General features: G+C 43.1%; 1 protein-coding gene and 1 long non-coding RNA gene across 11 annotated transcripts in view; one reads left to right on the top strand and one right to left on the bottom strand.

Annotated features, from left to right (window-relative positions):
- lrp1bb (low density lipoprotein receptor-related protein 1Bb) overlaps positions 1-15,368 on the top strand; it is a 338,212-nt gene that overhangs the window by 95,563 nt on the left and 227,281 nt on the right. The gene's annotated exons all lie outside the window — the stretch shown is intronic.
- On the bottom strand, positions 5,183-14,128 carry LOC119025363. Its single transcript, XR_005076792.1, has 3 exons — positions 13,927-14,128; positions 6,141-6,227; positions 5,183-5,265 (listed from the first exon to the last, which is right to left on the bottom strand). It is a non-coding gene; the product is annotated as an uncharacterized LOC119025363 (long non-coding RNA).

Genomic DNA, 15,368 nt, shown 5'->3' with positions numbered 1-15,368 from the left:
GATAAATGTCTTTTACTGTGTTTCTGCCTGTAATTGCTTTGATAACATCCTGATGTTCGTATGTTTAATGGAGCTGTAAATCATGTTATTTTTTAACATCTAACTAACATCTCTAAATGACTAGATTCCCCTTACACCCAATTATAACTCTTCAATTACTTTATTTAAAAAAAAAAAAAAATGCATTAAACTCACCCGACCCTGCAGCTAAGTTGTTGTCCCGACATGTTATGTCTAACATTAGTGTCGTCTCACTGCACCTTGACTGTGTGTTTCTGAAGTACCGGCTCAGAACCAAACTTCCGTCGATGCTCGCTGTACTAATGGGTGTTCATAAAAGCTAACACATGGCCTGCCCACCTTGCCAAGTGCCGCATAAACGGTGGACATGATGAAAGATGCAGTGCCAAGGTGCAACTGTTGCTACCTCCCCACCTGCTCGTGACAACGGCTCCCTCCCCCCACACTCTCCTCTGAAGTGATGCATGATGGGAAGGCCATCTGATGATCTTGGAACTATTTCCACAGCCACAACACAAAAAGAGACCGTGGAGCTGCTAATAGTCCATCTACCACTCTGACAGTTGAATGAAGACGCGGCGATGTAATACCGGGGGTTCGGAGTGTCCCTTCAAGAGCCGACTTGGTCGCTCTATTGTGGTAACGCTGTTTGTCCATCACTCTCTTTAACACTGAGTATATAGCAATCAGAGCTCTCTGAGACTTCTTGCTGCCTGATACAGAGCGGCACTCTAAATATATTCACGTGGAGTTCAGTTGCCCTTTTTCTGAGATGGCCACAATATGAGATACTTGATATTTCTGCATTCAGATGAGTCACAGGATAATGGTATTTGGGTGATCGCCATAGCTGTGCTAAAAAACAGTTTTGCTGCTATCATCTCGGATTCTCCCCCCAAAAAAAGTTGCTGTTCTTAATGCGGCGAACAAGATTGCGCCGTAGCAACTCCGGCGACAAAGTGATATCATATGCTGATGCACGGAGCCGAGGCCAAGATCAAACATTTATGCCCACAGCAGCCTCCGAGATCCAGCTAGCCCGCAGCCACACCCTCGGGGCACCAGTGCACTCCTTTTCAGTATACCCGGGGGACTCGCTAAAGGGTGTGACAACTTTATTCTTCTAAAAATGCTGCCGCGGTGTGACTTTGTGTGCAGCCGCCGGTCTCCGATAAAAGGAAATGATCCAATCCCGTAATGGAGAGATATATTTTTCAATGACTACCTGCGTGTGAACATTAATCACACCATGCGCCAACAGCGAGTGCAGTAAGACTGTGCATTAAGGAAACGGGTTACGACATAACTACCTAATACCTCGCTTTACAGTATTGATATTGGAGCCGCTGCGATCATGAACTGGGGGTTATTTTCCATATTTCGGCTCAGTCTCTCGGAAACTGCGAACAAAATGTGCGAGGATTAAACCCCTTGACCCTCTATTTTGCTTATAATAGTACTGCAATTCCTGGCTGTTCCAGGCTTTTTCACCAAAACCCCCTTTCTCACATCCTTCAGTGGTGAAACTGAACTAAAAAGCACGTTTATTGTCTTGGTCCAAACATCACAGGGTAACTCTTTTTGTCATCTCCACAACAGAACCCTGTGGCAGGGATTGATTGCTGCTCTGCTGATTCCTATGGACCCGCTGGGCTGTGCAAATGCCTTTTGACGCGGGGTGCATTTTTAATGTGTCAACTGAGACCTAAGGCAGAATTACAGCGGACTAAATTACCAGCACATTACTCCAGTTCTCGAAAAAGAACCCACATTTTTTTTTTTTTTTGGCTTTCAGGTGCAGTTCTCGATGTTAGGTGCGCCTCATTGCCCGACTCCCTATATGGCAAATGTTGCGTGATGGATGCAAACAGCGCACACACCACAGTGGGAGTGTTTAAACGCCTTTTCTTTTTTTTTCCCCTCTTCGGCTTCGTGTTTTGGTTTGACTGTGTTCAAAGATAGATTCTCTGAAGAGAAGTAACAAAGACAAATGTCCTGGTCTTGATTCACACTATGACCCTGAAGTACAAAACACAACTGCGAATAGAAAAAACACACAACAGTACATAGCAGAAAACACAACTGGGAATAGAAAAAAAACACAGTAAAATGGGAAAAAAAAAACACAACCGCAAGTAGAAAACACAACCGCACCACTGTGTGTTGTGATTTGTTCTTGCCTTCTCTAATTTCTTATGAAGTTGCACTTGAGTGCCACCGTATAATTCTATATAATAAAAAAATAACATGAGCTTGACCTTGAATACAGCAGATAAAAAAAGCTGTTTTTTGTGTCGTATGACCAATTATCGTCATAACACCGTGAAATAAAAGTGACAAAAGGGTTTTAAGAAGTTATTTTAATGAGGCGCTGTTACATCAGCTCAAAAAAAAAAAGAGGTGACATTGAGTTTCATTAAAGCAGCTACAAACAGTGGGTACCGGATTTCCGAGGGAGATCATTTCTAACGTGCCGAGGAAACAGAACTTGCCGAGCTCTCCACACCGGGGGGGCGCTGCGGTTCTTAGGAGCTGCTGTTTGAGCTAACACACTGAGACCCGACCTGCATTTCTTCCCACGTCTAATGGGATTTGTCCCTCAGGTAAGGTGCATCTCGTTTGGCTGTTGCATCACTTTATTTTTTGCAGCGAGCTGGTGGGGTGTCCCTGGATCTGTGGACGGCTAGAACAAACCAATACAGCATCACCTACGCAGATACAGAGTCCTCTCATTCCATAATACATCTGCAATGTGAAGTTGTGACGGCGCATTGAAGTTTTTACCTATCAAAGCAAAATGCGCATAATTAGGCCGATCTGCAGCGCGGCAAGTGCAACTCATCGTCGGGAATGAAACACAGATTTGAAGGTGTGCAGAGAACAAAAGGCAAACAGTCTGTTTACAAATACCGCTCTCATTATTCCCCCTTTTTCCTTTTAGTCGTCTCATAAGCTCAGCTGACCTTCAGGTGATACTAATCATCTGTCGCTAATTACTGGGCTACCTGAGTAAACAGTGTGTGCTTTTTCTTTTTTTTTTTTTCTCTCCATACTGCAGTGTAAACATTAATCAGCACACACACAAGTGAGAAGTTGTAATGAGTTAGATAACATTAATTAGAGTTTGAAGTATGGGCTATTGGTTGTACCGGAGAGGACCCTCTCAGCATGGTTAATTATCCAAAGGTGATATTTTTGCAAACTGACGGGGGCGTCTGGAGCTTTAACGTGCGTCCACGGAGCATCCTGTCAGGACTTCAGGGCTCAGACTACCTGATGATGTTAATTTGAACCGGTCCGGTTGTATCTTCTCCCGTATCCGATGTGCACTTTATAATGACAAAGGGTCGACTCACCAATTACATAGAAAATTTAGTGTATTTCACATACTTACTTCTTAATGGTGTCAAGCCTCAGTTTGCAGTAGTGTCATATATTCAGAAAAGTGCACCGCCGTCTTTGAAAAACACAGAGTCATTCAGCAGGAGATCCCAGAGTCCTCAAATAGTCTTCCAACGGTCTTCATGAAAAAATAGTCCCTCTAAATATTTGACTTTTTTTAAAGTTTCCCATGCTGCCTTGTCCAAACAGATATACATGCAGAAAATGATATATGTCCTCGTGCAATTTGCAAGATGTGAAAGGAAGATTAACAAATGTTACTTTACTTAACTGTCAATGTCTTTATGTTTTCAGACAAAATAACAGGTTAGTATTATAGCTGTGTGTATGTGTGTGTGTGTATGTGTGTGTGTGTGTGTGTGTCACTCCCAGTAGAGCCCGACTCACGTATCGATTGGACGATGTTATCTGATATAGATTATATCAGCATTGACTTATATGTTATCCGATGTGCAAGTTATGTATTTCATACCACGGTGCCTTTCTTGCAGTGCACACAATACCATCAAATACCTACTGAAAATAATAACATATTGTGTGAAATAGTTTATACAATCCAAGGATGGTGTCAGATCAGCACATTGACTCTGACCATCAGCACCGTGTGATATATCCAGCCTCCCGACATCATTTTCACTGCGGCAACTGTTGCTATGAGCAGCTGAAATTTTCCTCGACAATCGATGTGCCGATTAAAGAGTTGTTAATTCTGCAAGTTGACTAAGAACCGTCTGTACAGCTTCATTGATCTCATCGAGGGTTGATACCATTTTTTGGGGCCGTTTCGTGTGGCCATATGTAATGGATCCAGCTAACTGTGTGGGAAAGTGATTTTCCCATCATTAACCCTGTTAACAGAGCTCTAACTGGTAGACACTTTGTCAGTCTAGTGGAAACAGCCATCGACGGGCACAACAGTGGGCCTACTTCAACGTCTGAACAAAACGGATCACACCTGGAATTAGCTGCTGTGCTATTGTTGATATTGAGCCTATTGATTGACTGCAAACAGACAAACCTGTTTTCTACTTTAAGATACTGCCGCTGTATCGCGGTGGCTCGACTGCCTTCATTTGAAGTAATGTGGTATGTGTGACAGGCCAAGGTAACATATGAAACACGCTGGAGAATTGTTTGTATCCACTGTAGTTTTGTTACCACTGTTATTCCATCTCATCATTCGAACACTGTTTCCTTTCACTCTGACTTTTCCGTCATACAGTGTTGTTGAATAGAGGCAGGCAAGCAGGGAGAGCAACACAATGCTATTTCCTTGTGAATGTGAGGGCAGAATAGAAACGCTTTCATAATATTTTTTGTCACAGAGCACATACGAAGAAAAGGGTTCTCGCCGACACCGAACGTTGTTTTGAACCCCGCAGCTGCACTGAGGAAATCTGAGCGGAGTGTACCGACATGTCGCATGATTCTTTAGATGCTGAAGTTCAACACTCATTCTCCAAGATCCTCAGCCTTAGTGTTTAGCAGCTTTCACATTAACTCAGAGTAAGAGTGGTCCAACTGGAAAAGAGTATCACCAGACGGTGTGTGCTCGTGAAAAGGCACTCACAGGGTGTAGTCACACATGAAGGGAATCTTTCATTACAGGTTGAGCCAAGCAGCTGCAGAATATTTACAGAGCTCTGTGCTCTATTTTTTTTTAAGATTTGGTGAAATTTTAATGTTGTTGTTTGAGTGAGAAACTTTTTTTTTTTTTTTTTTCCCGCCCCTTTAAACCATTACCTTCAAGGACCACTGTAGCGAATGAGCTTCTGCAGATGCTCCAGATGTTTTGTGACAGATGGGCTGACTAGTTCCTCATGTGGGAGGTGATCTGCATGCCTAAGGTAACAAAAAAAAGCAAAAACAGGTTACTCTGATCTCTTGACTGTGGTGTCTTCTGACATTGTCTGGAAGCCATACTGCCGTACTGTAGTTGGTGTTGCAGTTGTAAAATGGGTGAAAGAAAACGGAGTCGACTTTGGTCAGTTTTTTTCATATGTCAACCCAATCGTCAAAATGAAATGTTGGCAAAGTAGGTTTCTGCATAACAACAGATAAGTTCAAACTTATCTTAACTTTTACGTTTTTCTTTAGGGTCAACTGGCCTGACTTCTCAAAAATCTTCTACTTCTACTTCTACAAACACGTCTGGTGATGGCCCAAAGTCTTGTTAAAAACACCCACATTTTGTAGCCAGACACCTGGCTTGAGATGACCCAACGTCATGTTAAATACACTGGGATTTGTCTCTACGAACACGTCTGAAGATGTCTCAAGCTCTCGTTAAAAAACACCAGCTTTTGTCTGCAGATGATCCAGCTCTCGACATGAATATCAGCATTTTGTCGCCACAATGGTCTCATGGTCTCCTTCGAGGTGGAACGCAACGTTGGCAACCTTGTCCAGTGCCTCGCAATGGATATCCGTAAATTTGTGAAGTAATATTTTAGTGAAAGTAAATTTTATCCTGGCAACTGGGCTGAATCACAAGTTGCAAAACAGTCTGTAGGTTTTTAGTTCACTCTTCTCATAATGGCTGTCACCCTAACAAGAGAGACCGGAGATGAATGTTGAGTGTATGATATTCCGTCTGGAGTTGTTTACTGTCAGTGTTATTAGGTGAGGTCTGTGAGGAGCTCTTTCAGTTGGGAGGGGGGACGTCGCTTGATTAGAAACATTAATCAAGTCCGTGCAGAGTGGATGGGGCTGATTACCAAACTGGGCAGTGTGTTCAGTCTCAACACTCCACTTCATCTTCCCATTCGACGGGCCTCGCTCTCCCAGCCCTGTTGCTCGGCGCCCTGCGGAAAAAAAAACAAAAAACGTCCAAAACGAGTCATTTAGCCGCAAATCTGAGTCCCTTTATGCCCCGAAAAAAACATTCAAACTAATTTCTTGTTAAGCAGCAAAACAATTACTCTCGCATTGTCACTTCAGTTGCAGCACTTTAAGTTTCCTCACAGGACGGGCGCAGCGAGAGATTAACTAAAACATGCAGAATATATTAATTCTAGACCTCTATCATTCCGTTTCCATCCATCCCTCTGAGGATGCTCACAGCTAATTTGCCCTTGAAGCTACATTTTCCTTGTTAAGACTTGAGGGCTTTTCTTTCATCTCAGCCTCGCCTTCCACTGCACATTTTTTTTTTTTCCCGAGTGCGTCTGATGTATGCGCAGTGAAAGGCAAATGGAGCTTTGTATGGAGAGGAAATTGGATATTTTGTCATATTCGAAATGCAGGAAAACATCGTTTTGGCTGCTGTGCTCGGTGAATATCGGGTGAAGCGGGCGTCTGAGATATTCTGCTTGAGTTTCGCAGCAAATTTCTCTATGCGGGTCGCTTTAAGAAGTGTGCATTCACTCCTTAATATGATCGATACGTATTAATTGAGCATGATAAGCCAGACATACATAACCAGAGGGCTTTGTGAGCCCACGTTTCATTTGCTCACCATCCTATGCAGATGGTTCCTGGTTTTATGACAGGCCAATCAAAAACTGTTAAATATGTGGCGATATGGCGCAGGTTTGATGCAGTGAGCATGACCAGCCCGGTCCTGAAGAGTCAAATCCCATGTTTTACTCACTTATTACCAGGTCTAGTCAGTCGTGTCTAGTCTGCAGGTTCGGTCCAAGATGACAAAACGTGAATATGAATCACGACTCTGCTGCCTCGTCATTTCTTTCCTCGAAATGTGTTCATTCACACCAGTGCATATTATCAAGGACACCTGGGGATATTTCCATCTGTGATGAAACTAGGTGTCTTTTTCGGGAGACCTGTGGATGTTTTGAGCTGTTTTTGTGGCGTGGAAAGTGGGCGTTTTCTCCAGGAGACCTGGGGACCATCACCATCTGCGACTGTGGGCGACCAAAACTGGTATTTTAAGCCAAACCATGACATTTTCCAAACCCCAACCAAGTGGCGGTCTAACCAGAACAGAAGCTGACAGGGTTGTGGCAAGAGAGAAGTAGAACATTCAGCGAAAACAAACACAAAACAAACTTTTCTGAGGCTTTGCAGGAAAGGTGCTTCGGCGATTGGGAAGGTCCCTCAGGGCTGAATGATAAGTGTTGTCGCTCTGATTCGTTGCAGGTCTACTAAATTGCATCCAGAGGCATAATGGTCTGTCCTGTTGATAACTTTAGAAATCTAAAATGAACTGAGAGGTTCCAGATCTGCGAATGAGTCTGTTTTAAAACAGTCAAACAAAAAGTCGGCCTCGAGCTGATGCTTTTCAGCCCAAGAGCCTCCAGGGAGAAAGAAGTTTAAGCGATTGATTAATGCGATTTCTTAAAATTGCGTTCAGCCACAGTGGCTCCGCTAATATGTAATCACACATCACAGCACCCTGCATTCACACCGCTCCTGCTCTTGCATTTAAGTAATGCAGTGCTCGTTTCTCAGTTAAATGTACATTTTGTCACTCTCAAGTTTTTCCTTTCAGATGCCCAAACAGCGACACATACACATTAATTGAAAAGAGCTATTTGCTTCATTGCTTTTTGGGGAAACCATTATGATTAAAAGTCATAAATAAAGAGATAATTAAAACAGGAGAAGAGGTGTGTTTTCGTCACAAACATGCAGCTGAATCAGATCGAGGCCGGCAAAGTGGAAAAAAGACTGAAGCACGTTTATTGATTTACTGCCTTGGAACAACACTCAGAAATTAACATTTCAACATTTTTTGATTGTGAGGAAGTAAAACATGCAGAGGAGGAGGTGGAGGAGAAGTTTTTTTTTGTCTGTAGCCCAGAAGCCAAAAAAACACGGGGCGATAAAGCACGTAAAGCACTCGTTGCTACTTGTAAAGCTTTCTGCTGCGAGCGCAAGGTAATGACTGAAGACAAAGTAGATGAGCGCAACGATTTTTTTTTTATCAACTCAGAGAGAGCGTCTCTCATCCGGAGGTGTCACGGCAGCAAGAGAGGAGGAATGTTTATGGAGCTCTGAAGAGGAAATCAAATTTTTGGCCTCACGCCCCTCCTCATCGTCAGTGTTGTTTCGTCACCAATTAATGCTACGCCACGGTGATCAAACAGCATGTGAATAAACAAAGTAATCTGGCAAACAAACAGAGAGAAATGTCAGTAATCTGTTTGTGATGATCTTTGTTTTCCTTTGAGGGTCATCAGGAATAGAAAATTGTTGTTGTTTTCCAGAAGGAGCAGGGGAACAGAAGATGGCTTTTTGAAATGAACATGAGGAAACTGTGAGTTGACGGGAGGGAGGCTGAATACATACAACCACTGCTGGTGATACTGTACAATGGCATACTAACATACTGTAACTATAGGTTTCCAAATATCCAGTTCAGTCTATACATTAACTCTTTATGTTTGAAGAAAACACAAAAAACAAAAGAATAGATAATAAAGGCAGTTAAATCATGATAAGTACTTCAGGGACATTTCAATTCTATCTCACTGTCACTGATATCCGAAAATCTACATGTAGGTGATGAAAAAATGAGGGGACAAAAAAGGCCGGTGACAAAGCGGGCAGGCAGAAGAGAATCCAAGAGTGAAACCAAGAACACAAAACTTAGAAGCAACCAGAAAGTGACAAAGGTGACAAAGAGCGCAGAGGACACGCGAGGAGCAAACACAGCCGACCTGACGAAGCGTGAGGGGAAAATACTGACTTAAATAAACACAGACTGATTAACTAATGAAAGGGCAGGAGCACACGAGGAGAGAATCTTGAAAATAAGACGGTGAAAGAAACTGAGGAGGGTTGGCTGTATGCTTCCCTTCTCTGTTTGTCAGTCCTGTGTGTGTATTTAAAGCAACACTGTGTAGGAAACAGCATTTTGTGCAACGACACTGTTGTATATTCAAATCAGAGCTCTGTGACAGTTTGTCAGATGTAATGTTGGTGCTGACAAACAAAACTCATTACGTCATAACTAGTATGTTGAAGGAAACGTGCGTGATGCTGTGATCCTTCCCTCTCACACAGAGCAGGAACAAGTGACAGAGACACCATTCACTCTGATACAAGGCACTGAACCATCAACGTGATTTAAAGCCGTTATTATGAGGTAAAACAGTTACATAATTGTTGCTTTAAACACTCCGGCGACTGTGTTATTCATGCGCTGTGCTGTGGTCGCTGAGAAACTGTGACGAGCAGCAGTCCGGCATCTGCTCCCCGGGGTGCGGCGAGGAGGTGATGAGAGTTCAAGATGCCAGGTGGGAAAACATTTTAGGCGGGAGGAGAGTCACCTTGCCTGGGGGGAGGCAAACTTATGCAGTTTCTGGAGTCGCTCGGCGGCGGTGCCGAGGACATGGAGTCGGTGACTCACGCTGGCCCGAGGCCACTTGAGTCTATCACCTTCAGAGGGGCCATTTGCCCATCGGTGGAGAGACACTTTGACTGCTGGTGCTCGCAGGCTTCGGCCCCGTGCACAGAGCAGGTGGCAGGAACACGCTGCCAGCGGGGACGTCTTTTTTTGGCTTCGCCGTTTAATGAACACGAGAATTTTATCAGGATATTTCTGCTCCACGCCGAGGACATTCACTTGGACTGATTTTTAATTACAGATGAGTGTTTGAGATATTTGATGCCTTATGTGGCAGTAGAGGTTTCTGTCCTGTTCTGATGATTAACTCTTGACTCATTGTAACAGATGGAATTCAGGCACGGAGAACTGAAGGATGAACAAAGGAGAGAAGGTTGATGCATCAGCTGCAGTGCGATGCAGTGTTTTTTTGTTTTTTTTTCGCTTTATTAACTTAAATAATGACCAAAAATCACAATAAGCCGGCGCTCAGGTTTTAAGAGCGATCCCGCTGTTTGTTGAGACGCGGCGGTGAGCAGAACGCCTGCGCGCGAATCCTTCGGTGGCGTGGTGCGTGGTCATTAACTGAGAGCATCAACAACAACAGGCCCTGTTTGTCTCTCTCTCTCTCTCATGAGGAGGGCATTCATCATGTGAGGTCAGTGCAGCCAGGCAGGAGAAAATAGGGCAGATTTGGTCATCGCGAGCAGGGTGTCGCTGAACTGGAACTCTCCCCCCTACCCTCGCCCAAATGACAAAGTGCCACAACATCAGCCACGCTCTGGTGTGAAATTACTACAGCATGTTTCTGCCTGTGGTCATGTGCATGGGAGACAAATCCAATCAGGTATTAGACATTTCCCTTCTCACCCCCCCACCCCCCCACCTTTGTCCTTTCTTTGTCTTTGCACATTTGCAGTGCATGTAGAAACTATCTGGAATTGGAACATGTAGCTCCCGGAACACAATAGGGAATTATGTTCATAAATTCTGCTTAAAGTCCAAAATTAGATAAAGAATAATGAGGAAGGGACATTTACACACACATTATGGCCAATATTAGTGTGACGAAATAGCTAATAACTGATCCAGAAGTGAATCTGATGCAAGTGGGTCATGTGCACAGACCGTTTTGATAGCCGAGTAAAGATTAAAGCTTGAAAGTTTCAGTGCATGAAAATCAATGGTTCAAAAGGTTTGTTTTGCTTCCACTAACCGTGTTCATTTCAACACGTTTTCACTCCCAGCTCACCGAATATGGCAGCTCGGTCAGCTTGCCTTAAGCTTCAAACTATGACTATGACAATTTTGTAATATACAAGCATGGACGTGGGAACTAAGGGTGCTGATAGGGCTGCAGTTCCCCCTAAAAGGAGACTATAACATAAGCCGAATTTACAGGAAGGCCCACATAATTAAGAATTTGTGAGAAACAGCGATTCACAGAGTTAATTAAGTTTCTCCTGACTGAGCAACTCCATAAACGAGTGATTTTCAAAGGGAGCCTGGGGAATTTCTCGCTCTTTCTCTCGCCTTCCTCTTGATGACTGTCAGTCGATATGATGACCGTCACTTACTGTGACGTCATCATATAGACTGACCCCTCAGCATCCACAGCTGTGACGGACTTCCCACCTCCCTATAAACAACATCCGGTTAGACTTTCAAAAGAAAAAAAATCGAAGCATAAAGCCACTGACCGGGCTGCTGTATCTGAAGCATGGCTTAAAGTGAGAACAAGCTGTTCATTTATTTGTCGCAAGGACCAAGTAAAAGTTAATCCATGGCACTCAATTATTTACCCGAGGCCGTCTAATGGTAACATTAAATCACTCGTATTCCCACAACAGCTATTAACCAACAAGCTAATGTTATGCTAGCAAGGGCTGATTGTCACTGCCTATTTTCTGCATGATGTCACCCCGCCAAGAATTTTCTCATCAGTTAATTTCCAGTCAAAGGATGACAGCCTCTTTATTTATATATGTACGTGTCGTTTTCTGCTTGCATTGTTGGCTGGACGTTATTAATTCAAAACTCTTGAGGTACGGACAAATACGGCAATGATGAATGCCTGCATTTGTTTTCAAATTTCGGTGTGCGCTGTACAACCACGCCAACGCACCCGAAAAAAAAGAAAGAAAAAAAGCACTTTGAAGTTTGTGAAGCTCTGCAGTATGATCTGTGTAATCTGTCTTGAAAGGAAAAAAAATAATAATAATAATAATAATTTAATAATAATTAATGTATAGGTGGACCCACATGACCATGTTTTTCTTTGGTAACATTTCAAATAGGTTGACCTTTAGCAAGCTCTTATGTAATCACATCATTTTGGAAAGACGAAAAAGAAATTGACTTTTGAACCTTTAGTTGTTAGAGCAGATAAATTAAAGGTTAATGTTTGCATGGCCCTGTGTACTGCAGCTGCACTATTAGTACACCTTTGCGACAGCTCTGACCTTGCAGTGCGATGTGAAGTGGATTCCGGAGCGTTGGCACGAACATGACTTTTTCTTTGGCATAGTTTTGTAAGTTAGGCTGAACCTCTGGCGGTTTTTGAAGAACCTGCATTGTCTCGCATCAATAGCATGACATTCATGAACTAACGACAGACTTTGCGAGTGCATTAATGCAAAGTTGTGAATGTCACAATCTAGCTAGAAGGTTTTATATTAAGTATACTGATGGAAGTATAACTCTATTCCCAAACGGCAGAAAGGTTAGAACTTTACACTTCTTTGCAACTTTGCTAATTTAGGTCCAATTTCCTGTTTTATGTTGTCACATAACTGTGCTCATGTACCAATTAGGTTTCGGCACAAAAAACACTTGGTTGGGGTTAAGAAAAGATCATGATTGATTGATGATTTGGATGGAAATACCTGCTCTGGTTGCCCCAAACAGTCTGGAGATGTTCAGGCTTCTTGTTCAGAATATTTGGTTTTCGTTGGCATGTGAACACCATCTTTTTGGTTTCAAAAGTCCTGGATATCAAGTTAAAACAATGTCATTTCAACCATGTATCATGTTCCACCGGAATCTACATGCCAGCCAAGAACCATTCAAAGTCGGATGAAGGTTTTTTCTGTAAATAAGTATTCTGGACTCATACCTGACAACATTTTTTTTCATCTGAAGCACACGCCACACTGAATCCTCAGAAGAAGGATCAGAGGCTGTGGAAGCTCAGTTTCCTTCGGAATGTCCGAACTTTGGTTTTGTCTTTTACTGAGACGGCTGTGAGTTTTTCTATGATTTATTGTTTTACAGCTGCAAATATCAAATGCAGGAAAAGCCCGAAACCACAGCATTGACCGGGCCAGCGAGATCAGAGCGGAATGGCAGATGTCTCTGTCAGAGCTCAGTTATGTACAGGGTCTGTGAAAGACTATACAGACTGACTGTCATGGTGAAGTCTCCCTTCTGGTGTTAAGAACCATCTGCATATGGTCCAATAAATGCACCGTCCTTTATCAGTTGGCCATCTTATTACTTACTAATTAACACGACTTTGTGACTACCTATGTTTGTACTAACTTAATCTGAGAGGTGTCTTATTCTAGTGGTTTGACTTGAAACCTGAAACCATAATGACAGCTTGGGCATTAGCTGCATGTACACTTCATCTCCCTTACAGGGACGAACTAATCTCCATGAAATACACACCACCACATCCACGGGAGCTCTCACTGTGTCACACGTGTCCAACAAACCCTCCGTTCGTGCCGGAGGGAGGTGGCACCGTTTGGCATCGACAGCATGAACCGGTGGATCCGTCTGACCTGATGTCACAGGTGCAACGGACGACTCGGGCTGTCTTTCGAGGCGAGGGCAAGCAAAAATAAAGAGGGCGCCAGCTGCAGCACAGTCGATACACACTCGCACGTGTCCACGTGCCCTATTGACTTTTCTACAATCCGTGTCACGTCGTGTTCACTTTACATGTTTAAGACCTGTCTGTCACGTCAGGAGGTGGAGAGGACAAGCCAGTAACTGCAGTTCAAGTTCTGCATTTCAGCTTCTGTAACTAGATAGGTTTAAGGAGACCTTCGGACAAATCCAGCTGCGTTAGTGTGGCGATGAAAAAACAGATATTATCGATGAGAACTTGGAACATCTCCAGTCGTGTTTCAGCGTCCAAAACTGGTTATTTTTTGCATTTAGGAGACGCTTTTTGTCCGAAGTGACTTAAAGTAATTGATACATACGTTCATACGCTGATGACGGTGGCTGCCATGCAAGGTGCTGACCTCACATCAGGAGCAGTTGGGGGTTCAGTATCTTGCCCAAGGACACGTTGATATGCAGACCAGGGGAATCGAACCAGCGACCTTCCGATAACAACATGCAAGAGCCAAGGCTGCCCTACATTTTATGCCAAAACACAATCTTTTTCTAAAACAAGACAAGTATTTTATGTGCCTAACAAAATCAAACCATCGTCACAACATATGATAAATTATTAAAAAAAAAACAAAAAACAAAACACTGACCCTAAAGAACACAACATCAACAAATCAGTAACAAACGCTTTAATTACCAGCAAGTATGGTGGCGACTGGGTTGAAACATTTCAAACCCTGGTGAAGATTGAAATAGTTTTATTATGTCAGTCCTGAGTGTAACCATTACATCTCTGTAATCAAAGGACATACGAAGCTATTCAGCCTTAAGTGCACTTCATCAAATTTTCTTGCACTTCTTGCAGGGATCTTTCATCTTGTCTTTTTTTGTTTGTTTGTTTGTTTAAATCTACCTCGGGGGCATCCAACAGGGCACCTCTGCTGTGTTATTTTTTTCGGAACATGGGGGCACCAGGGGACCCGGATCCCTGGTCTCACAGCGCCTAGGTGTACAGGCAGCTTTCATGCTTCCTTGAAAGAGCAGCCTTTTTTGCACCAGCGCCGCGCGATTTGAGAGAAAGCAAAGCGCGCCATCGCAATTTTCGGCTTCAGAACCGAGATTTCACTTCAGAGAGACCTTGATGCAAGTGCTAAGTTTAATTAAAATCTGTCAGTTTATCGCTGATTTATTTTCTCACCAAAATGCATTAGATTTGCATTTCACGTTCACACGGCCCCGGTCTCAGTGTGCTGGACTTACTGCTGCTTTCTATGTTTGCTCTCATTTTGTTGCAGTTGGGCTTCTAAGCGTGATGAATTTCTGGCTGTCAACATCAATCTTCTTTTACCCACAAACCCCTGCATCTTAGGGTTGCTTCTTTTAGTCAGTGCATTATTTTATTTTTATTTTTTGATGGCTCCCAAATATCAGTAGTTGTCTTGAGGACTGAGACATTTTTCATTTTAACCACTTTTGAAAATGGCTCTGTTCTGTTTACTTCTTCGTTCTCGGCCAATTGAAAATGTTATGATTTATCTGACATCTTTGAAAGGAGCCACACCGCCCGACACTTAACTGAAACAATCTCAAATCCACCAGAAAGCAGCTCAGTATTCACTCTCTTTTTTTCTAATATTTCTGGTGGTGGATTGAAGGTCTCTGCAGGATCGCTGTAAAAGAAGCCGCTTCACAGCTACATTACAGGTTCGGGAAGTCCAGCGGTGGAAAGTCATTAATTAAGTGAAGTCATATGTTGAGTCTGGTGATGCCACACCTGTTTCCTGTGCAGACGAGGAAAAAAAACAAA

This window comes from Acanthopagrus latus, chromosome 9, assembly GCF_904848185.1.
Source record: "Acanthopagrus latus isolate v.2019 chromosome 9, fAcaLat1.1, whole genome shotgun sequence".
Lineage (NCBI taxonomy): Eukaryota > Metazoa > Chordata > Actinopteri > Spariformes > Sparidae > Acanthopagrus > Acanthopagrus latus.
Note: the sequence above shows the minus strand (reverse complement) of the source record. Positions and strands in the feature narration are given on the sequence as shown.